The 24,477-nt window shown below is 38.2% G+C and overlaps 1 protein-coding gene and 1 long non-coding RNA gene across 2 annotated transcripts in view; one reads left to right on the top strand and one right to left on the bottom strand.

The window, feature by feature from the left end:
* Window positions 1-24,477, top strand: part of CPQ (carboxypeptidase Q) — a 531,872-nt gene that overhangs the window by 301,924 nt on the left and 205,471 nt on the right. The window lies entirely within an intron of this gene.
* The window catches only part of LOC115830693, a 518,787-nt gene continuing 514,558 nt past the window's right edge, over window positions 20,249-24,477 (bottom strand). Inside the window, exon 3 of the long non-coding RNA XR_004026250.1 lies at window positions 20,249-21,996. This is a non-coding gene — a long non-coding RNA (uncharacterized LOC115830693). The remainder of the gene's footprint in view (window positions 21,997-24,477) is intronic.

Genomic DNA, 24,477 nt, shown 5'->3' with positions numbered 1-24,477 from the left:
TTGGAATGCTAACTCTCCTGGGCCTGATACACTCCTAGGATCACCTAGGCTGGGTGAAGCTTGGCCTTCAGAGGAGTAGACAGAGCAGGAAGGATGACCACTACAGTCTTAGCTTCCTTTAGTATGACTTCCCTTTCTTCAGCTGGAGTCCCTTCCCTAAACACCTGCAGCCATCCTGTGGCTTTGCATAGTGGAGCCCAGGGACTAACACGACAGTGGCCTGAGTATCTCAAACTTTGAGACTATTGCTTTCTCCTCTGTCCCAACCTCCAAAAAGAGTTCTATGAGAATAATTGCCCAAAAAGAAGGTACTTCATTTGGTAGGGCTGGGAAAAGAAGCATCAGATAGCATCTTGATATGGTGAAAGATTTGAACAGACAAAGATCTATCTGGTGCTAGTTTAGCCCTGTTGTCTTGAATCATAGTTACAGATCCCTCTGGACTATTTCCCTTTAGCCAATCAGCAACTTCCCCAGGGAGAAACTTGAGGTCTTTTGTTCTAGATTTCTGGATCCCTAACTTGTTCCAATGTTCCTTTCTTTTTAAAATTATTTTTAGTTTATAATTTAAAATTTTTTCAAACATATTTTTTTAAAATACAGAAAATCAGAAAAAGGTCAGCATGTATATATTCACTACCCAGATTGAATGGTTGTTAACACTTTGCTATGTTTTCATCAGATAACTTGGGAAGGAAGGAAGGAAGGAAGGAAGGAAGGAAGGAAGGAAGGAAGGAAGGAAGGAAATAGTGCAAATATAGTTGAAGTTTTAGCCAGTATTTCCTGGTCTCTTCCTTTACTTCCCCATATAATTTACTTAAAAGTTTGTATATATTATTCCCATGTGCATTTTGATTATTTTTATTACATATGCATGTTCTCATAAGCGACATATTGATTTTTAATATTATAACTTTAAACAAGCAGCATCATAAAGTATGTATCCTTTTTCAACTTGATTTTCATTCAACATTATTATTATTACATTTTTAAAGACTCATCCACATTGATATATCTAGCTCTAGTTCATCCATTTTAATTATATGAACTACAGTTTGTTAAATGGCATCGTTGCTCTAAATGCCACTTTACTACACAAAGCTGATTATGTTTCTTCCCTACTCATAACAACCCAGCCTCAACCTGCCTTTCCAGTCATCATGAATTACATGTTCTTGGACCCTTTCCCCTTGGTCCTCCTGCCTTTCAAAAGATGTGCTACGTTATGTGATGAATTAATTGTCTGTGCTTTGACCCCAGTGAGTACAAACAGCTTCATGAGCAGCCTCTTTCAGGTAAGAGAGTTCATTTGAGATATGAGATTTTGTTTGTTCACCATTATCTTTCCAGCATCTAGGAGAGTGCTTGATTCTTAATAGATGTGCAATAGATATTTGTCGGACAAATGTCTGCATGAGTGAGTAGATGGCTGTGGAATTGGGTTTAATGCTGTGATCCCAATGCATGTAATAAGGAATTAAGTTCTTTCCTAAAATACTCACACTACACTCTAGCAACCATTGGCTTCTTGCTGGTTGATTTATTCTCTAAGAATTGCCACAATAGATTAAAGAGATGATGTTTGTCAACTCTTTCAGATGGTAGAATCCTTGCATGCCTCAGAGAGGACCACTGAATGTTTGCAAAGAGCTACCACAAGCCCTCACCATGGGGAATTGGTGATTTGAAAGGCCTGGCAGATGCTACCCTCTTTTGCCATCTGTCTCTTGGAAGAAGCTTCAATTTGGCTTTCAGTAGGCCCCAGCAAGGTCATGAATATCAGATTTGGTGAGAAAATGCCAAGTGTGTAGCTTCAGTCAAAGGGAGACAGCTTTTCCCTTATGCTGCTCTTCTCAGCAGCCCTGGCCCGTTTGTTCTTGCTCTGTGTGGAAGTGGATGCTCCCTCCTGTAGTAAATGGTTGGAGGGTCCAGGGTGAAATGGAAAGTGGTCCTGTATCATCAGCAGTAGCTTCTTGTGGACTTTGTCACCCTCATTCATTCAACAATTGTTTACTGAACAAGTAATTGACAAGACATTCTAACACCCACAAGTTGTGTTTAATTCAGAGGAGGAGACTAAACACTGGTGTTTCCAAGGCACTAAATAAATGCTAAAACAGGGAGAGGAAGCACATAGGGCAGAGGAACACTTAGGAGGAGCACCATCCTATTCTATGATGTGGTGGTCAGCAAAGGCTTCCTGGGGGAAGTGACCTTATCTGTAAAATGAAATGGGATTAATACCTGTGTTGCAAGGTGGAGCCAATGTAAGGTAATGTCTTTAAGTTTCCTGCTGCTTGCTTAGTAATAGCAGTGATGCCCATGTGGTATTGATGGTGATGATAGTGACAGAGAAGAAAAAAAAAATGGCTTCACAACCAGATAGTCCTGTTTCAAATCCTAGCTCTTTTTGTCCTTAGCTCTGTGGTCTCGAGCAAATAACTTGGCTTCTCTGTGCCTCATCTATAAAATGGGAATAGTGATATGTACCTCTACCACAACTGTAATGATTGCAGAAAATGTTCACAAGGAACGTAGCAGTGCCTAGCACCTGGTAGGCATTCAATAAGAGATGAAAATGCAACAGGAGCATGAAGAGAAGGTAGCAGTAGAAGCCATCAGTGGATATGGAGGGAAGAGCTCTGCATGTGGAGTCTAGGGACCTAGATTCCCATCTGACTATCACTGAGGAGCTGGGTGCCCTTGGGCACGTCATGTCTGGCATTCTCTGGAGTCTCCCATTAGTGCAGAGAGGCCCATCCGTGAATCAGGTAATTTTTAAGTGAGAGGAACACACAACAAGCAACCTAGGATTAAGGATGGTAGAGAGATTACTGTGTGATGCTATGGCATGGGAAGGCTTTGTGGAGGGGAAAGCCCTCAGGCTGGATACTGAAGGCCAAGTAGGTGTTAGACTGGGGGAGCTAAGTGAAGAGGGCATTCCAGGCAGGGGCATGATTGAGCAAAAGGGGCCAAGTCACACATTAAGTATGTCAGCTGCTTCCCTCATCTCCTCACCTCTGGGGCAGCCTTACTCGTGGAGAAGAATGGATAATACGAAGGTTTTGACTTCAGCTCAGAATTTTGTTTCTTTGATAGTCAGGACTGGTCTGGCAAAACTGTCAAGTCATTGAAGTTAGTCTGTGCGACGATTCATCTTAATGTGAGCAACCCACCTTTTTTGCCTGCACATTGCTGCCAGCTGGGCTAAACAAGCCCCCCACTCCCACCCCACTTTGCAATCCTACAAAATATGCCCTGTATAGCAGCTCCTTTTTCTTCTTTCCACCCTCCAAAGCGTACCTAGAAGCACAGTATGTCAAAGCTTTGAGGGAGCTTGGAGTTCATTATTTTAAGCCTCCTTATTTTATTATGAAGGGCCATACCCAAGGATAAGCACTTATGGGCAGAAAAGGAACAGAGACAGATCGTCGCGATCCCCCAGTTGTGTTCTTTCTTCCACTATGCAGCCTACATTTCTCTCTACCATACATTTTGATTACTTAGCCTAGGGCATCAATACCTATGTATTAATCAGGACTCTTGGGATTTTAAATGTCAAATACCTAGAGAAACTCGTTTGATAAGCAGGGAAGTTATTGGCTTGTGTAACTGAAGAGTTTCGGCAGGGCTGAATCCAGGTTTCCGGAAGATGTCAGGTGTTTGCCTCTCCTTCAGAAGGCTTAACTTTTCTCAGTGTGGCTTCATTCTCAGGCAACCTGCCTACAAATAGTGTCCAGAAGGCCTTAATGGCAACAGGCTTTTATCCTACCATCTTGGCATCCCAAGAAAAATAAAGAAATGTCTCTGGCATAGGTCCTAGATAGGTCTTTCATTAGTTTGGCTTGAGACATGTGCCTACTTTCATTGTGATGGGGTTATAGAACTGTGATAGTCTTAAACTAGGTCAGATACCCACCACTGAAACCAGGACTCAAAGTCAGTCTCACCTAAACCATGGATGGGAGTGGGGAAGAGGAGGTTCCCAAGAGGTTACCAGGTTTCTGTTTCCAAAAGAGAGGGAAATGGATGTTAAGTTAGTATGTGTTCACTCACCCACACATCACCCTCACACAACCCACCACAAGCTGATAACAGTTTGAGGTATTGTATTCCTGATGACATTAGCCTTTTGTGAAGGACTGTACATGTTTTAGTTGAGTATAACATGGAAATTTGGGGTACCATGGAAAGGCCAGTGAGGGGGTTAAAGAAGGCGGAGATTTTGTATTTCAGGGTTTTTTAGGCTCCCTCAAATTATAGCACAAAATAACTATCTACTTTGTGGCATAGCATAAAGTACTTTACTTATAAGTTCTGTCCTGATGATAGCCAGGAACTCAGCCTGAGATGAAAAGGGTTCCATTAGTGAACCACATGTAGACAATTGAAAGTTGATGCTAATTCATTATCCTCCCACCTGGGCTTTCCAAATTTGTTTACCTCTTTTTTTTTAACCATGTATTGCTTATCTTTCTCGTGAACATAACCAATGTCTTATGAGCCCAAGTCAAGTAGTGAACATCAGATAGGAAATTATAATTTTGTGTATATTCTTTCTCTCATTTCTGTGGCCTTTTTGTGTAGTTCTCTTGTGCCTGGAGAAAACTCAGGGTTTGTGTGTTAAGAATGAAGTGCTTGCATTCCCTTGCCCGGATGCAGTGCGTCAATGGGGTACAGTGGGACCACATTGGAAGGAGGTAAGAGTAGTGGCACGTAGTTAAAAGGTAGCATTGTTTACTGTGGGTCTAATGCAGTATTTCTGGACTGAATGGAATGGAAGTTTTGCCTAACATCTTTTAGAAATCATTTTCAGGTCTGTTTCAATTCCTAATGTTCTTTCATATAATTTCTGACTCATTTGCTTAATGGTTTCATTTGTGTTTAAAAAAGCAACACCAAACCTTCATTATTTACTTTCTGTGATGCCTTAAATACCACAGAATTCAGTAAGGCCATCAGAGAGACAGAGAGGCCAACATTAAACATTAATTTTTATTATTTTGGCAAAGAATTCTTGAGATAATTCAGCACAGAGAAACCAGTACAGGTCTCTGATAGCTGTACCAAGTGCTGATTAACTCAACCTCACAAAATCTCTTGCCTGTCAACAATTAGTAGAAACATACAGAACTATCTAAATATCCCAAAGATACTGGGGAGATATTTGGAAAGTATATGAAAACATTTAGAAACATCAGAAGTTTGAAAAACAAAAGTTTTCCACATATATGAATGAGACTGGGGAGGGGAGTATGGTCTGTTTTCTTCTCACAGTTCTATCACCCTGGCAGTTATTGGTGGAGAGAAGGTTCTCAGTAAGCATATGACGCATCTATTACTTTATCTTTACCTTGATTTCTCCATACCCATGGCTTTAAAGGTCATTAAAGGAGATAAAACAGGGTCATTTATTTTGTATTGTCATATGTATGGATCTAGCAGCATGTGATATCTTTCCTTCCTTCCTTCCTCCCTCTCTCCTCCCTCTCTGGGTATTCCCTCCTTTCCTTCCTCCCTTTTTCTTTCCAGTATTTAATGACTCCTACTCTATGTCATTGTCTCTTATGACTGAGAGATGCATAAGGCTTAGTCTTGCCCTCAAAAAGCTTACAGTTTTTTGAGAGGTTACACACAAGTAAATGGGCAATTTCAATATAGTATAATAAATATTATGATAGAGGAAGTGCGCGGTGCCTTTGGGTCATTTAAGGAGAGCACTTAAACTCAGGGAATCAGGAAAGCCTTGTCAGGGGGAGTGCCATCTAATCTGAGTTTTGAAGGACAAGTCGAATTAGCCAGAGCTAGTTTTCTATGGCCAAGTGGGCCAGATGGGAGGAGCCTGGACCTGAATTTAATCACCCTCCTGGGGTAAGGCAGGTGTCGGTGGCCACCCCCAGCTTCAGGTACTCAGATAGAGTCCAGTCCAGTAGTCATAGCATGGTAGCCAAAGGATTTTGCCTTAGAGTTCATAATCAAGAAACGCCTCCAGGCCCTGGGGAGCAAGAGAGGAGATAGTAGTACTGGAAGTCTGCCAGACCTTAGACCTTAGGAGGGACACTTGTATGAACATGGTCAAGTGAAATTCTAGTGTCTGGAGACTGTGACACAGCTCAGCCTGCACAGGCCTTGGGACCTGAGCTTTGTATACACAGTGCAGTCCAGGATCCAGCCGACAGTCCAATTGTTGCCTATGCCCGCAGTCAATTGCCATGTTTTTTTAGGAAGCCTCTGTTGAGTGACTCTAGAGGTGTTTCTCCCTTCTCTCTTATTACTAAACCTTACAGAAGCTAAGCTTGCTTCTAAGATATCTTTTAGGTTTAATATTCACAGGATTACAGCATCTGCATTCCTTAGAAGCTCCTATCATGCTGTGCTAGTCGGGCACTGTGCTAGGCACAGGGAATGTTGAGACGAAAAGAACTTGGTTTGTTCTTTAAACTACCCAGCTTGTGCATTGTTAAAAATTATTATTTTTTGGAACTCTTAAAATTTTGTTATGCCCAAAAAATTACATGACACTTTCCTCTTAGAAATAAGTTAGTTATACAATACAGAAATGTAAAGGCCAAAACATTAAATATTTTCCTTCTTTAAATTCTAGCTTCTTTCACCAGCGTTAACAACTGATAGTCTTCTCTTGTGTATCTTTTTATTCCATTTTCTATGCTTGCCTATCCATATATAATTGTATCAGTTGAGATTCCAGTAGGAAACAGATGGTACATTCAAATTAGAATAATTTAGACTGGGTGTGGTGGCTTATACCTGTAATTCCAGCACTTTGGAAGGCCAAGGTGGAAGAATCGCTTGAGGCTGGGAGTTTGAGGCTGCAATGAACTGGCATGGTGCCATTACACTCCAGTCTAGGTGACAGAGCAGGACCCTGGTCTCTAAACAACAACAAAACCAAATTAGGATAATTGAGGTTTAGTTTAATAAAGGGACTATTTATATGACGTAGAGAGGGTATAGGGAAGGCACAGGGGGTCATGTTTATTAACCCTAAATCTGAAGGGGCACAGAGAGGAAGTGGTCATGGAAACCTGGACACAGAAAGGGTGCTGCAGAAAGGACCCTCTAATGGGCACTGAGACCTTTGATGGAGAGATGCAGCCAGTTCTTAGCAACCACAGGAAAGGGGCTGCGAATAAATGCACTCCTTCCTCTCTGCTTCTAAGCGCCCCCATTGACTGAACCCTATGGGAAGCCAAAGGAACAAGAAAACCTATTGATGTAGTCCGTATAGGTCAGCTCCTTTAGCCAGAGAGCTGAGTGGAGAAAGGTGGAGAGTGGATTGGAGGGGCAAACAGAAGATCTCCAGTAAAAATACATACATAGCATATAGTTTTAGGAGCTTTTACTTTCTGTGCTTCTTTGTTACAGAAATGAGATTGTGCTATAGTACTATTCTGAGACTTTTTGTTAACACAATTTGTCTTGAAGTCTTTTTGCATCAGTATGTATGGATCTAATTTAATTATTTTATTCATTGGCTGCTTAGTATTTCATCATACAAGGTATCTGAACTTTTTAAAATTCTGTATATGTAATAGTTGGTATATACAACAGAATATGTACCACCTATGTAAGTTATGAAGCCTAGCAATAAAACAGTCATCTGTAAATTTATCTCTCAACCTAAGATCACTAATACCATTGACCTTAGTCAATGAAACTATTCGACCTCAGATCATCAGGCAATCAGGCATTAGTTAGAATTACCTAAGGAGCACGCATGTGCAGTTCACAATAGGGTTTGGGTTTCTATGAGAATCTAATGCTGCCACTAATCTGACTGACAGGAGGCAGAGCTCAGGCAGTAATGCTCACTTCCTGTTGTGCGGCCATATTCCTAACAGGCCACAGACTGGTACCAGTATGCTAGTTGGGGGTTGGGGACCCCTGCTATACAATCTTCCTGTGTCCCCTCACCCTGTCAATGCTAGTCTGAAGTTTTTTGTATTAATTCTCTTATATTTTTTAAAAATAGTTTTTCCATATTGTGAGTATGTTGAAACAATATATTATATAGTTACTTTTTAAAAAGCTTTATAAAATTGCCGTTTTAGTTGTACATAGTCTTTTACAATTTGCTTTTTTAACATAGCATTTATATTGCGGTGTGCAGCTGTGCTTCATTTATTTTCACAGCTTACAACACTCCATTGTGTGAATATGCTGCAATTCACCTCTCCATTCTACTGTTGATGGACTTTTGGGTCATTTCCAGTTTTTGCTGTTTCAAACAGTGCTGCTTATAAACATTTTTGTCCATGTCTCCTGGCACATACATACAAGAGTTGCTCTAGGGTATATACCTAGGAGTGGAATTTCTGGGTCACGAGGTTTACACATACTTGGCTTTGCTAGGTAATGCCAAATTGTTTTCAATGGGATTGTGCCAATTTACATTCCCATTAGAAGTATGTAAGAATTCTGGTTGTTCCTTTTCCTCCTTAGTGCATGGTATTTGCAGAAGTCTTAACTTTTTACCACCAATACTCTTTTCAGGGATACCAAGCAAAAACTTAATGTGAATCTGACTCTGTTATCATAATAAATATTTTTCTAATTTCTGTGTAAAAATGATTTTCTTTTTCTTGCCCTATTTTTTTTTGTCTCATTGTTCTCTAAGTTTATGTCATCTACTAATAAATTATATTTAAAAATAATTAATACATTAAAACAAATCTGCCAAATGGGCCTTTCAATTCTTTCCAACTCTAAAATAAATGTGATTCTAGTAGAAATCCATATGCAAATCATGGTTCATAAAACTGAAGGTTAGCATTGGTGCCATATGGAGAAGTTAGCTCACACACAAAAAGAGAAAACCATCAGTTCTCCAAATATTTCTTTTTACCAAATTTGACTTTCACAGCAAACCAGATGTGTGTACTCTTGAAAGGAATAGTGCTCCATCTTGCTCTCCCTCTCTTTCTTCATCCTTCCTTAGTTTTGTTCTTTCTTTCTTTGATTCTTTTATGTATTCATTCACTGATTTGCTAAAACCTAGTGGAGAAGACAAATGAATTACTACTGTGTAGCCTGCAGATGGGATGATGAGGAATGGACAGATGTCTTCTGGAGTGAGAGAAGGAAACTTGACTTCTGTATTTCTTGAGTTCACTTCAGTTCCTGAGATAAAGTAGGCTCTACTGAGTATTTGCTAAATGAATGAACAAATCAATACTATAAAATGTTTTCAGCTTTTTACTCATTGTAGTGTAGGAAGAGCTACACGGAGTTGAATTTCTATCAACTAGCCCATCTTTTATTACTGGAGTTAGTCTTCTTTGGTAACTTAATACTCAGAGTACCTCATATGATCTCTTTATTGATTCCTTCAGGAGACATTAAACGTTCTATCAATTAATTCTACTTAAAAAGAATACCTTTTGGATTCATTCAAGCACTTCATCTTCTTTCCCCAAATCTTGGGAACTGGTGTCAGCTCCTTAAAATGAGCCAGCATGCTTTTTCACCCTTCCATATAAATAAGAGCTTGTAATCACCCAGTGTTTCTCTGACCTAGAAAAGCTGAGAAATTCACATAAACGAAAACACAGGGACTTACAAAATTGCTTTCAGCCCTCTCCCTTAGAAGCATGTCTGGCACTTGGTAACTAGCTGGATGGAATGTGGGTAATACATGGAGTGTCCTGGTGCTGCTGCTGCTGCTGCTGATAGGCTTATGTAACTTTGAAATCAGAAAGCAGATTCAGTGGGGTAGGGGAGAACTGCTTTTAACAAGCTGCTGGGATTGGCTGAACTTGTGCTGGCCTTGCACTCTTACTATTATAAACTTGATGTCTTTCTCATTTGTAAACTTTATTTGCATGCCAGAGCTCAGCTGAATTTGCCTGGGTTCCCCTAGTTTCTTTAATCTTTTGTCCTGACTGGCTTGCATGTAAATCAGCTTCAGACTTTCAGCTGCCCATATATTGCCCTAGTTTGCACTCTATAAAGAGTTCTTTCTTTGTAGGCTCCTGTCCAAAGCATGGCAGTGTGTCTTAAAACCTACAATATGGTTACTATTAGTAGTAATGAGTTGTTATTGAGTGTCAGTATGAGATTGGGTAGATGGAGCAACCAAGGCGGCTTAGAACTGAGGGTTTCCCAGCTAACATGCTGTGGAACCCTGGAAAATTTGCCAAGCCCCTCCAGGTCTCCTATTCCATCCTGCCAGAGGTGATGTTTTTCTTTCCTGCTAGGGGTGTCATGAATATAACTGAGAACCATGATTCTAAAACAATTAGAATGAAACTTTGTAATTTTATTTGATGAGGTAAGCACCGTTTTCATATCTTTACATACATACTGCATTGTTAAGTACTATTCTCATACCTATGAATTAAATGTAATCATTTTTATATTTTTAAATATAGCAATGCAAGAAAACTGAACTGATAAAGAGTGATAATAAGGCAGATAAGTGAAAGAGGAAGGTGTTTAGCCATTCAAGCTACTGCTGAAATATTGAATCTCTTTAATGGTGTTATATGAGCTGGAATGTTTATCCTTATCCTTTCCTCTAGAGAAGATTCATTTATTTGGCAATATCTAAATAACTGAGAATGGTATATTCCTCATTCGTAATTTAGAGAAAAAATTTGGCTACTTTTGTTGGCAGAACCTGAAATAGCATTGCCCTTCCAAAGACTGTTTAACTTGATTTCACAAGTAAACCACAAAATACAATTATTTGATATTTTACCATATCCCATTTCCTTCTTTCATCCCCATAATGCAGGGGGCTGAGTTTGGATTTGCAAACCTTACTCCTTAGCCTGAGCCCCTACAATTGTTTTTTAAATGGGAATTTGATAATCTTGCCAGATGCATGTTAAGGAAGGAATCCTATAGAGGCAGGGTACTTGGAGCGAAGTTTTCAGGGTGGCCAGCTCTGCCCAGTTGCCTTCTTTGGTCCCAGGGAGATTTGTAGTGTTGGTTTCTCTGTTTGAGGCTGGGTTGGGTGCAGGGACCAAGCAAATGAAAAAAGAGACCCTTGGGGTATAAAAGAGGTGAGACATAGGTCAAACAACCTATGGCTCCTCTAGCTGATACAGAAGATCCATCACCAACAACATAGGTTTATGGCTCAGTCCCATGACCTGGGTGGAATATCTGGAGCAGTTCTGGAAATATACCATCCATTACAATCATCTGAGTGCTTGATTAAAATGTATATTCCTTTAAACACAAACAACAAAAACAAAAACATGTAGATTCCTGGGACCCATGCTCAGATTCTGATTCACTAGATCTAGGGTGGGACCCAGGAGTCTGCATTGATGCAGATGTCACAGACAATTCTGATGCTGGTACTCTAAGAGCCACACTTGGAAAAATTCAGTTTAGTGCCTCTTTGTCATTCTTCCCTTTGGCTCTTTGCCTTTACTTCAGGAAATAACTTTGAATATGACTTTTAATGTCACCTCTTGGAGCTGCAGCCAGACATACCTATGATGTACTTATAGCTAATCTAGTTGAGCTCTATTTGAGAGGATTCTAGATATATTACTTACGAGAGACCTGGCTTTCTAGAAGGTTCCCACTGGATCCAGGTAATGTCCAGTGGTTTGAATGATAGAAAGCTGGAGTCAGCAGCTGGCCTTCCAGACCCATGCAAGTCCTCTTTCTTTGGAAAGCCTCTAGCACTTCACTGTAAAATAACAGATAATCCCAGGCCAGAATTTTAATTAGAAAAGCTGAATGACCTGGAAGTAAATTATTAAGAATTTGAATATCAGCTAAGATCAATGGAACAGAACAGGCAGCCCTGAGGTGCATCTGTAGATGTGTGTACACGATAATTAAGTTTGTTATAAAGATCCTATATATTATTTTCTCTGTATATCATGGTGGGACCTATTTTCATACAATCCATAGATACAATTGAAATAATACAAATAATACAAATCATTGATAACTGACTACCATGGGTCAGGCCTTGTTCTGCATGATTTCTATATATTCTGCTAATACTCATAATAAGCAGCACTTTAAGTATTATTACTCTTCTCCTTTTATAGTTAAGAAACCAAGGCACAGGGAAGCTAAGTAACTTGCATAATGTTGCACAGCAAGAAAGTAGCAGGCTGGCCCTCTTGCTTAAAATGAAATTTAAATTAAAGTTAAAATTTAAGTTAAAATGAAATAATTGAGGAAATTAGGAATCTGAAGAAACCTCCATTTTCAAAAGAGTAGAAAAATAGATACCTGAAGGGCATTGTAGGATCATAACATAACCACTGTGAGAAGTGTTGTAGCTTTTTGTATGTTTGTGAAATTTTTCAAAAATGTGTCTAGGTACAGTAGTTGAAGCTTCTAATGCATATCGGGGTTAATTCCAGGACTCTTATTGTCACTCAGGGTTTGACAACGTAATAGTTATTTGTGTTACTAAACCTTTCAGGCTGGAAGGTTTTGTACATTAATAGATGTTAAAGATCTTACTGCAGAAATTAGTCATGATTTTGGAAGCCCTAATTTAACCCACATTGATCATAATATGTCTCTGGCATGGTCAAGAAGTTCTTTTTTCCTGATTCAAGTACTTTATAAAGCGTATTTAAAGGTTGGCTTCAATCTCTCTGGAGTTATACAGCCCTTCTATTAGTCCTGGTACAATCCCTCTTGAGATTTTTTTCTTTTTTTTAGTGTTATCAAAAAAAACGGTAAGATGATTGATATTGCTTAGTACTGAATCCCGGAGTTCTGTCTATGATCAAAATATCTCTGGCCCACCAGCCAAGATTCCAAAAGTGGTCTCATTATGGTTCATACCCAGTTTTGCATCCTACAGCCTTGGGTCGAGAGCTGCAGCCTCCCTCCAAAGTCCCCTCCAGGCAGTTCTGGGAGTTCTGAGGTGTTTCTAGTCTGCTCAGTCCATTTGTTCATGACCCCCTGCTTCTGTCATCTCGTTAGCATATCCTGATATAATAAAAGTTTGAAAATATAATCAATGCTAGTAAGGAACAGAGTGCTATGCTTTACCATTTCTTTCTGAAGTGTAGTTTTGTTATTAAAAACAATAATTAAAAAAAAGGACTAGTACAAAATTTCCTGTTCTGGAGGTGTGGAGTTTGTCATATGTCAACCAGCTTTAACCTTTTGAAGGTTTAATGAAATCAGCAAACATAATCCACTGTATGAGAGTGGATATGAATCAAGTCTATCATTGTTGAACAAATGGCATTAATTTCCAGTGCACATGTGGATCTGAGTTTCAAAATATTGGTTTGAAAAATGTCAAGCTGCTCATTGTTTTAGAATATTTGAGCAGCTTGCTAGTATACTCTTTTTAAACAGTTGTACTTCTAAAAGGTTACAGTGTTTGCATATTTATTCCTTTCAATTTAAAAAATTCTTCCAGTGGCCTGGGTAGTAGGGAAATACCTCGAATTCCTTTTTTTTATGGATTGTACTTCCTAGAGGATATGAAAAAAAACTCCCTTTCACTTTTAGCAGTAGCTGAAGCTACAGGACTCACTTTACACCCCAGTGCTCGTCATCATGTCTCCGGGTGAAGTTCTCTTCAGTGTCCTCAGAAGCTGTAGAATTAGATTGCTTAAAGCTCAAGGAAAAGCTTGTATCTCCTATGTCCAGTGTCAGCCCCCTAGGAAGAAAAGAGCTCTGGGGGAACTAATGCTTGTTGAGTGCTCTAAGGAACCAGGGATTGGATGATGAGCAGGATGGCCATGGGCCCTGCTCTCTTGGAGATCATGGTTGCTGTTCAGCCAGGGTCAGTGGGGCAGAGAGCACAGTAGTCTCAAAAGTGGGTGTGGGGAGATCCATGAGGATGTTGGAAGCAAATATGAAACTGAGGGTTTCTCATTTTGAATTTCCATTGTTGCGGATGTTTCATAATGCAGATAGTATATTGGTATTTTGGTGCATCTTTTACAACCAACTTAATTATTTTGTATACACATACACAGATATGCTTCAGGGCTGTCTGTTGTGTTCCATTGATCTTAGCTGATATCTTTAAGAAGGATTGACAACTATATTTTAAAAATCTAATCTATCTAATCAGGAAATTGATTTAAACAAAGCACTCCATTCCATACCAGATTTGATTGAGCTGTGTTTTTTTTTTTTCCAAGATGAAAGAGTGCCTAGGAGCATGGTTATTTTTGCACCTATATCCAATTTAGCACCTCTTTCAAGTTAGGTTTGAAGTTGGAAGAATGACAACATATTTCTGTAAGATAATCTGTTTAATGATATGATGTTTCATTTCTTACTAAAACAAAACCCTTCCCATTAACTTGTTCGCTTGTCCCCATTTTATCATATATGCCTAGAGCGAAGTCTCCATTAACTGGTTTCTTCTTGCTCCTAAACCATATCTTCTTTCTTAAGCAAGTTCTCCACACTATTAGTTTGCTTTCAGGTTCCCCTGTGTTTGCTCTCTGTTCAAAACTAGTGATGCTGTGAATTGTAGTCAGCTCAAGTGACTTCCAGGTGACTTGCCTTCAGCAGTGGCTGCTCATTTCATGCACTGCAGAATCCCTGGGTCATGACCTGTTGATGCATGAATCCCTGTTTCATGCTGACCTGTTGATGATACCAGCATCACAGACTGCATATATCAGGCCCGCTTTCTATGATGCTGGTTTTCCAATTAACTTTGTGAAAAGATATATCCCTGCTTATGTCTTCCTGGTTATCCAGCTCCTCTTCCATTTGATTTCATCTTCAGCACTCGTCTGTTTGCCAGTTTTCCATAGTAGAAAGATAGATTTTTTTTCAAAAATGACTCTTCCCTTTTAGTTCCATTCCATAGGACTTCTAAAATGGATACTTGCATTGCTTTCATTTCCAAAACAAAATTATTTGATAATTAGAAAAATAATTCTAGAAAATAATTGTCATGTTAGTTTGCTATATTGAATATTTTTTGGGACTTCTAGATTTAATGTATCACATTTCACTAATTGAAAGAAAATTATTATCAGCAAGATGAATCTGTTTGGGAGTGTTTACTTATTTCTTTAATTTTCTAAATTAACATGCCCCTCCATAATTCTGAAATCCAAATTAAACTAGTATTTCTGGTACCTCGAGATTCCCTAAATGGAGCTTCCTGGGTCACTACGCCACTTAATCTAACTTGTGAAGAAAGACTTCAGCACTCAAACTCATTCTGACCCTGTGGACTTTGCTTCAGCTGCTCCCTTTGGCTGTAGTTCTCTTTCTCAGAGCTTCATGTGGCCAACTGTTATCATTCAAGTCTCAACTCCAACCTTCTTTCTTGGAAAGACCTTTTTCTGGCCGTTGAGGTCTCTGCCACTATCTGTCATATAATTTGATTTTATTTTTTCACAGCATGTGTCAGTCTCTGGAATTATTTTTGTTAACTTGTACATCTACTGTCCTCCAATCAGAATGTAAGTTGAGAAGAACAGAGCCATTGTCTGTCAAGTTCATTGCTGTATCCCTAGTACATAGTATGGTGGCTAGCACAGAGTGGTTTGATAAATTCTTGGTGAATGCATGGATATAACATTTGAGAAATGCTGCATAAAATATCATTCAATGGGTTTCTCTAGAGTGAGATATATTGGTACAGCATTTTCCAAATATATTTGACTAAGAACATATATATATGCCATGTGCCACATAATGCAGTTTTGATCAATGACTGGCCACATGTATGAAAGTGGTCTCACAAAATTATAACGGAGTAGGCTATATCATCTAGGTTTGTTAAGTACATCCTATGGTGCTTGCACAACAAAGAAATTGCCTAAATGACACATTTTTCAAATGTATCACCATTGTCTCCTACTATTGGTCTATATGACTGTCATTATGTCAGTACCATATTGTTTTGATTACTGTAGCTTTGTAATACATGTTGAAATCAGGAAGTGTGATGTTTCCAGCTTTGTTGTTTTTTCTTATAATTGATTTGGCTATTTGTGGCCTTTTGTGGTTCCATATAAATTTTAGAATTGTGTTTTCTATGCCTGTAAAAAACAAAAAACAAAAAACAAAAAACTTCTGTTGGGATTTTGATAGGGATTGTAACCAAGCAGCTTGGCTTCAAAAATGCATTTTAAAACTTTTTTTCTCCTTTCTCTTTTCTCCCTAATCTCAAGATGTAACCTTGAAGCCAACTGCAGAAGCTTTTTCCCCTTAACCTTAAAATAAGACTTCACATCCCTTTCTTTCCCATCATTATCTAACTGTATGCTAGTGTCTAATTATGTGCTTACTTAAAGTTCTGGGACTTAATCTTGAGACAGGCAGACCAAACCTGGAAACCCTGCTGCAAAATTTCAGATAACCTCAAGGTAGCTAGTCAACAACCTGGCCATTGTTGAGATGATGCCAGCCCATGCTCCAGGTGGACCAAGACCCAATATAGCAACCAAAACAAGACACGCAGATCTAGTACTTAGCGCAACTCCTGCTTGCCTTCCACATCAAGTCTCCGCTTTTTAAATCCTTACCTTCTTCCTAGAAATTCAAAGTTGGTTACTTTGGATAGGGAATCTGGCCACTTCCCCATTACTAGTTTTGGTTAATAAAGTCACTTTCTACCAGACCTCTCTCTTCTTAATTGGACTCTGCAAGCAGTGAGTGGCCAGACCTGTGTTGTTACAAGATGACATTGAATCTTTAGGTTGCTTTGGATAGTATGAACATTTTAACAGTATTAATTTTTCCAATTTGTGAACTGCAGCCTGTAAGTTTTGATATACTGTGTTTTCATTTGTTTATATTGAGGTATTTCTAATTTCCTTTTAGATTTCTTTTTTGACACAACAGCTGTTTAAAGGTATGTTCTTTAATTTCCATATATCTGTAGATTTTTCAGTTTTTCTTTTGATATTGATTTCTAGTGCCATTCCATTGTGGTCAGAAAAAAATACTTGGTATGATTTCTACCTTCTTAAGTTGGTTAGGACTTTTTTTGTAACCTGGCATGTTACCTACCTTGGAGAAAAATTTGGGGGCACTTAGGAAGAATGTGTATTCTGCCACTGCTGGGTGAAATGTTCCATATGTATCTGTTAGGTCTGTTTGATCTATAGTATTATTCATGTCCTCTGTTTCCTTACTTATCTTCCATACTGCTGTCCTCTCCATTATTGAAAGTGTGGTATTGAAGTTTCCTACTATTACTGTATTGCTATCTATTTCTTCCTTCAGTTCTGTCAATGTTTGCTTTACAAATCTAGGTGCTCTGATGTTGGATGCATATATATTTATAATTCTTATATCTTCCTGATGGATTGACCTTTTTAATCGTTGTATATGTCCTTCTTTGTCTCTTGTGATAGTTTTTGACTTAAAGTATGTTTTGTCTAAGGATAGCCACCCATGCATTCTTTTGGTTACCATTTGCTTAGAATACCTTTTTCTAGCCCTTCACTTTCACCCTGTGTGTCTCACTAAGTCTAAAGTGAGTTTCCTGTGGAGTGCATGTAGTTGGGTATTTTGTTTGTTTTCCATTCAGCTACTCTATGTCTTTTGATTGGGAATTAATTCATTAAAATTCAATGTAATGATTGGGAAGGGGAGGATTTATTATTGCCATTTCATTAGTTGTTTTCTTTTAGTCCTATAGTCCTTTTGTCAGTCTTTTCCTTTCTTACTGTCCTCGTTTGTGTTTTCTTGATTTTTTTTGTATTCATATGCTTTAATTCTTGTTGACATTTTTAGTGTTATACCTTTTCATGGGTTTTGGAATTTTGGTTTGCTGACTCATTTTGAGTGGGATGTTTTTACATTCACTTTTTATTACATTTTTTTCCCCTCTCTCTGGGCTTACTCTTGTTTTCCTTGAGGTTTTGTGATCACTTTTATCTGGTCTGAAAGACTTCCAGTCCAGACCCAGGTTTTATTATGTTCTATCAGCCACCCTTACCAATGGTGATATTGGGGATATCACATACTCTGTTACCAAGCGAGCAGGTGGTTTGATTCTGTGCCTGGTTCTGAATCATATCTTTGTCAACTTTTCCCTCACAGGCTTAAATTTTTATAAAACTGCTCCTCTTAGTGTGTTGTGTTTTTTGTTGTTGTTATTGTAGTTTTGTTTTTAGCTTCTTCTTATTAGCCCAACTTCCTTGTTTGGCTTTACAGTTAACCTGGCTTAGGTCTCCTTATCTCCAGTGAGCCAATTTTAGATTGTCTTATCCTGTAGGAGCAGAATACCCAGCAGTCAATGCTGGCTTCTAAATCTGGAGTCTTGCAGGTTCCCTGACTTCAGACTTACTCACTGCTTGTGATTCTAATGCATTTCTAGTCCACAGAGATGTTTATCTGGTTCTTGGAGACAAACTATAAACTTTTTATGTTTACTTTTTATGTTTCATCTCTAATGATCACATGTTTGGAACAGGAGGAGTTTTATAATGGTGTGAATTTGCTGCATCATGTTGACCAGAAGTCTCACCATTACTTTTGAAGCATTTTAAAGCATATTTCTATCCTAATTTCTTGTCCATAGCTCTGTATGATTCTGACCTTTGAAGACTATAATAAAAGTTCATCATTTTTAATGTACTTATTGTTTATACTCATCACTAAGAGAAAATACATTACATTACACAGTAGTCGAGAATAAACTTCTTTAATGGGTTTATGTGACTAAAATTGTAAAGGTCAGGGGAATTAATGGGAAATTTGTTTTAATTATGCATTGATCACAAAACATAATATTGTTTTCTTTGAGGAACTGAACTAGCTGGATTCTGAATCATATTTTATTACTAAACAGAAACAAACTCAGATTGATTTATTGACTCTGCTGTATGCCAGGCCTTGTGAGGAATACATGGGAAGGAAATAAAAAGGTCTCTCTCATTAGAAAGGCCAGTGTTTCTCAGCTGAAGGCTGAGGTTGGAGGGTCTCCTCCTCCCCTCTCCCCAGTAGAAATCTGTGAGAATCTGAAATAGGAGGCTTTTTTATTTTCAAACTATGTACCCTATCTCCATTTCCCAGCCCCCTACCACCAGGGGAGTGTGTCTGTTGCCCCTCAACTGCTTCAGAACTACTATCAGAGCCACTTTTAACAAGAACATACACCATAGCAATTGGGCATTATGAAAACAATAAAATATGTAATTAAATTCTAAAATGAATTAGGACGCTAGATGGATTGAGCATACACTGGATACTAGGCAATGCATTAGGACCTTCCTTGCAATTGCTGTTACATCAACTCTGTGGACGGATGTTAACATCCATTTTTAGATACACAAAAGAGGGAGTGCAGAGAGCTCAAGCAGCTTGCTGAGGTTCCTAGTAAGTGGCAGAGGTGGACTTGAAATCCTGGCCTGCTTGCCTCTGAAACCCAGATCTTAATTACTGTGTTGTAATAAGAGGGAGAAAGACAAGGTTAAAATATGTCCTACTGTATTGTGGTTTACTGAAGGAACTTCTGGAGATTAAAATTCATAAATTGTTATAGAGTTAAAACAGATGAAATAATCCTTCTTTGACAGACCATTTAGTTTTTTCTTTCATCTTTAAACAATGCTGCACTAAAATTTGTCTGTAATGGCATAAAAAAACCTGATATTTGCCTTTTCTTCTCCATTCCCCATGCTTGTCAGTCGTTACAGAGATTATGCTCAAATGTGATATCAGGAAATACTTTTAGTCCCCAGCTTAAGCTTCTCATTTCTGTGTGAAATATGGCAGATTTTGATGCTTTCTCTAAGGTCCTGTTCTGGATATTCTCCCTGTGTTCAAGGCCCTTTTAGGGAGAGAGCCAGTCTATGGCCAGTCTTGCCAATTCTGTAAATGCAATTGACAGTGGAATCATTCTTAAAATTCGCTGTCACCAGGTCAAAACTAGCCCCTGGTGCATTTTGGGAAGCTTCAGTTCAAACACCTGAATTCGTTTTCACCCAATGCTACCTGGTTACCTTGTAACTCCAGAGTTATTTAGAGAGGTTTTGTATATGATTGCTTGAGCTATAGCTTTTTCCCCTTTTGCAAGCTATTATTGAAATAAAAATGTAACTTAGCTATTTCATGGTGTATGGATGTTTTTAAGTGGAATAAGTTCATGCTGTTTTAAATTAGGTTCACCAAACAACATTTTTAGAATATTTTCACCTTTCTAAATAACGTGCCTCTGATTGATACTCCCTCTAATTCAAACTGGCAGTGCATACTACCCTAAACCAGTGCCTGCATAAGCAGTCTGTATAAGACTTGCTTATGCTTTTCAGCTTCCCAAGTGAATCTTTCCTAGACAGAATTGTTTTTTATTGAATGTTTGAGGTCATCTTACGATAATTATGACATAATCAGTAATGGAAACAATTTAAAGAGTTTACACTATGTGCCAGGAATATGATAGTGATAAACAAGTCATCTCATTTATTTCTCACAACATACTTTTTAAGGGTAGGTTTGTATTATTATTCCCACTTTACAGAGAGGGAAACAAAGGTTAGAGAGATTAAGTAACTTGCTCATGTCAAGGTGGTAGGGAGAAATTATTAAAAGCACTCATTATGCCATGTGTGTAAGCAAAAACTGGCAGACTAATTTTTAGCATACTCAAATAAAAGGTCATGCATTAGAGAAAAGCAGTCAAAAGTAGGTTCTGCCCCATCTTTAGTGAAGCAGACAGAGGGATATGATTGAAATAACCCTCAGCTCTGGGTCAAACGCTCTGGCTTCTATTTTCAGGCCCTACCACTTGGGCAAATATTCCTCCTCTGTGGAAAAGTAGAATGTTGGCCACAATCTCCTAAAGTCATTCTGGCTTTGATAGGGTGTGATTATAGGAGGCTGCAAAGGAATCTAGAGTCATTGTAGATTTCCTAATATATGTAGCTCTATGCAATTAAAAAGATTAAGTAAATCTTGGGAGCTGTCAAGAAGGTTCTTACAGTTTATATATGACATACAAAAAAAATATATAGGATACATCATAGTTTTGCTTGCTACATCTCCAAAATCTAGTGGAATTCAAGAAAGTTTCAGAAGGAACCACCAAAATGGCATGATGAGACTATTATAAGGGGTATAGCAATCTTTAGCCTGCAAATAGAGAAAAAAGTCTTATTTAGAAATGTCTACAAAATTATGATTGTTATGTATTTCATACTTGAGAAAGTAATTTTAGTTCAGATAAAATGAAGTACTGTTTTACACAGTGGATGATAATTTTGTGGAACTTTCCATCTGTAGAATCAAAAAGTAAAAAATAAATGTGAAAACAGGCAAATGTAGAAATAACAGTCCATCATGGATTATCAAAGGACACTATAAAGTATGGAGTTCTCCCCTAAAAGTTGGTATTGGTAGGGATCTTAGTTATTATGCCCTCCTAGTGTATGTCCCAGGGTTCCAATGGAAGTTGTCAATACAGCATAGCTCCAATTCAGGAAGGCAAATTTTAAGTCATAAAAGGTTCTGTTTAGGATGGCAGATTTCCTTAATCATTAATTTCATTAGTAGTATAATATAATGTTAAATTTTTGTTTTGGTTCCAGTTGAAGAGCAGCATGATGATAGGAATTTGTACTAGAAAACAATACTAATATCACAGGAAAACATTAAGAGTTTCTTCTCTCTGAATAGTGGTCAAGATAAGCCCATCCTTCCTTTTCATAGAGGTTGACGGTGTCTTTGGAGATGATCTATCTCACGGCCTCCTTAGGGCAGGTGTCCATTCTCTACTTGGCAGGTGTTCCTTGCACCTCTGCTTGAACACTAACAATATTTGGCAGCTTATCCTCTGGGGAGTACTGTTTCCTTGTGGGACTGCTCAGGTTTATTCTTTACTGAGCTCAAATCTGTGTGCATATGCTCTTTCTCACTGGCCTGATTATTCTTCTGGGGCAAGTCTACTCTTCTTGCAGATGAAGCATCTAGCCCCTTACAGTCTTCTCTTCTCCAGTGTAATATATTCTGCTGCTCTTCAAGCAATGCATTTCTAGACACTGGAAAATCCTGACAGCTCTTTTCTGACCACCGTCTCTTTTCCAAACTCTTTCCTCAAGTGTCCTAGAAGGAAACAAAAGGGAGTAAAAAAGCGTTGGATTTATTTAGAGTAAAAAGGGAGTATTACTTCACATAATCAACAGCATTATTTTATTTTTATCAATGAACCTTAAAATCTTTAAAAACGTTTTCCCATGACTGAGATACTGTTAGCTCAATATGCTTGTGGCCACCACCTGAGTTTCCTGATTGTTGCCAGACAGACCGCTATCAACTCACCCTCTCAAAGTGCAGTGTGTGCTTCAGATTTATCCCCACTGAATTATCTTGTCAGTTTTAAGCTATTATTTCTGCTTCAGGATATTTTACAATCTTGATTATTTGGTCCAACATATTAATGATTCATCTTATATTTTTACCATCTTAAAATTCATAAGAATATCTCCAAGGTATTGATGGAAATGTTAAACAAGGGCTGAGTTAAGTTAAGCAATGCTAACATTCAAAACTTAATGAGAAATATAATTTAGTGAGAATGGTACTTTGATGCTTGTATTTCCTTTAATCTTGCTCTAATTTATAGCCTATTAAAATATACTGTTTATGCTAATAAATACAAGTTAAATTTTAAAATACATGTTTTTGTTTGTATTGTTGTTTTTTCAAAAAATGCACAATTGAGAAAAAAAGTCCACTTTTATTTTTTTTTAAGGTTTTCCACAGGTTGTGATTATTCAACACATGGCTACAATCGACTGATGAGATTTAATTGATTTAATGTATGATAATATAATCTAATGACAAGTCAAAATAATTAGGCAGACAGGGACAACCTCATGAGTGTTGACTTTAAAAATCTAAATCCACAACATGACAATAATGTCACAATGTCCATTGATGAAGAAAGTGAACAGTCTTTTTTTAATGATGTTCTTTTATTTTAGTTGATTGCATTTAGAGAGAGGACAACTAAACTATTCATTCTCCTTTGTGGTATCTATTAAGTTTTAAAAATTACTTTGTCTTTCTGTTATGTTTTTTAATTTATTATACTTTAAGTTTTAGGGTATGTGTGCACAACGTGCAGGTTTGTTACATATGTATACATGTGCCATGTTGGTGTGCTGCACCCATTAACTCATCATTTAACATTAGGTATCTCTCCTAATGCTATCCCTCCCCCCTCCTCCAACCCCACAACAGTCCCCGGTGTGTGATGTTCCCCTTCCTGTGTCCATGTGTTCCCATTCTTCAATTCCCACCTATGAGTGAGAACGTGCGGTGTTTGGTTTTTTTGTCCTTGCATTAGTTTGCTAAGAATGATGGTTTCCAGCTTCATCCATGTCCCTACAAAGGACATGAACTCATCATTTTTATGGCTGCATAGTATTCCATGGTGTATATGTGCCACATTTTCTTAATCCAGTCTATCATTGTTGGACATTTGGGTTGGTTCCAAATGTCTTTGCTATTGTGAATAATGCCACAATAAACATACATCTGCATGTGTCTTTATAGCAGCATGATTTATAATCCTTTGGGTATATACTCTGTAATGGGATGGCTGGGTCAAGTGGTATTTCTAGTTCTGGATCCCTGAGGAATCACCACACTGACTTCCACAATGGTTGAACTAGTTTACAGTCCCACCAACAGTGTAAAAGTGTGCCTGTTTCTCCACATCCTCTCCAGCACCTGTTGTTTCCTGACTTTTTAATGATCACCATTCTAACTGGTGTGAGATGGTATCTCATTGTGGTTTTGATTTGCATTTCTCTAACGGCCAGTGATGATGAGCATTTTTTCATGTGTCTTTTGGCTGCGTAAATGTCTTCTTTTGAGAAGTGTCTATTCATATCCTTCGCCCACTTGTATGGCCATACTGCCCAAGGTAATTTGTAGATTCAATGCCATCCCCATCAAGCTACCATTGACTTTCTTCACAGAATTGGAAAAAACTACGTTAAAGTTCATATGGAACCAAAACAGAGCCTGCATTGCCAAGTCAATCCTAAGCCAAAAGAACAAAACTGGAGGCATCATGCTACCTGACTTCAAACTAAACTACAAGGCTACAGTAACCAAAACAGCATGGTACTGGTACCAAAACAGAGATATAGACCAATGGAACAGAACAGAGCCCTCAGAAATAATGCCACATATCTACAACTATCTGATCTTTGACAAACCTGACAAAAACAAGAAATGGGGAAAGAATTCCCTATTTAATAAATGATGCTGGGAAAACTGGCTAGCCATATGTAGAAAGCTGAAACTGGATCCCTTCCTTACACCTTATACAAAAATTAATTCAAGATGGATTAAAGACTTACATGTTAGACCTAAAACCATAAAAACCCTAGAAGAAAACCTAGGCAATACCATTCAGGACATAGGCATGGGCAAGGACTTCATGTCTAAAACACCAAAGCAATGGCAACAAAAGCCAAAATTGACAAATGGGATCTAATTAAACTAAAGAGCTTCTGCACAGCAAAAGAAACTACCATCAGAGTGAACAGGCAACCTACAGAACGGGAGAAA

Source organism: Nomascus leucogenys, chromosome 16 (assembly GCF_006542625.1).
Source record: "Nomascus leucogenys isolate Asia chromosome 16, Asia_NLE_v1, whole genome shotgun sequence".
NCBI lineage: Eukaryota > Metazoa > Chordata > Mammalia > Primates > Hylobatidae > Nomascus > Nomascus leucogenys.
This window is presented reverse-complemented; position numbering and strand designations above follow the sequence as displayed.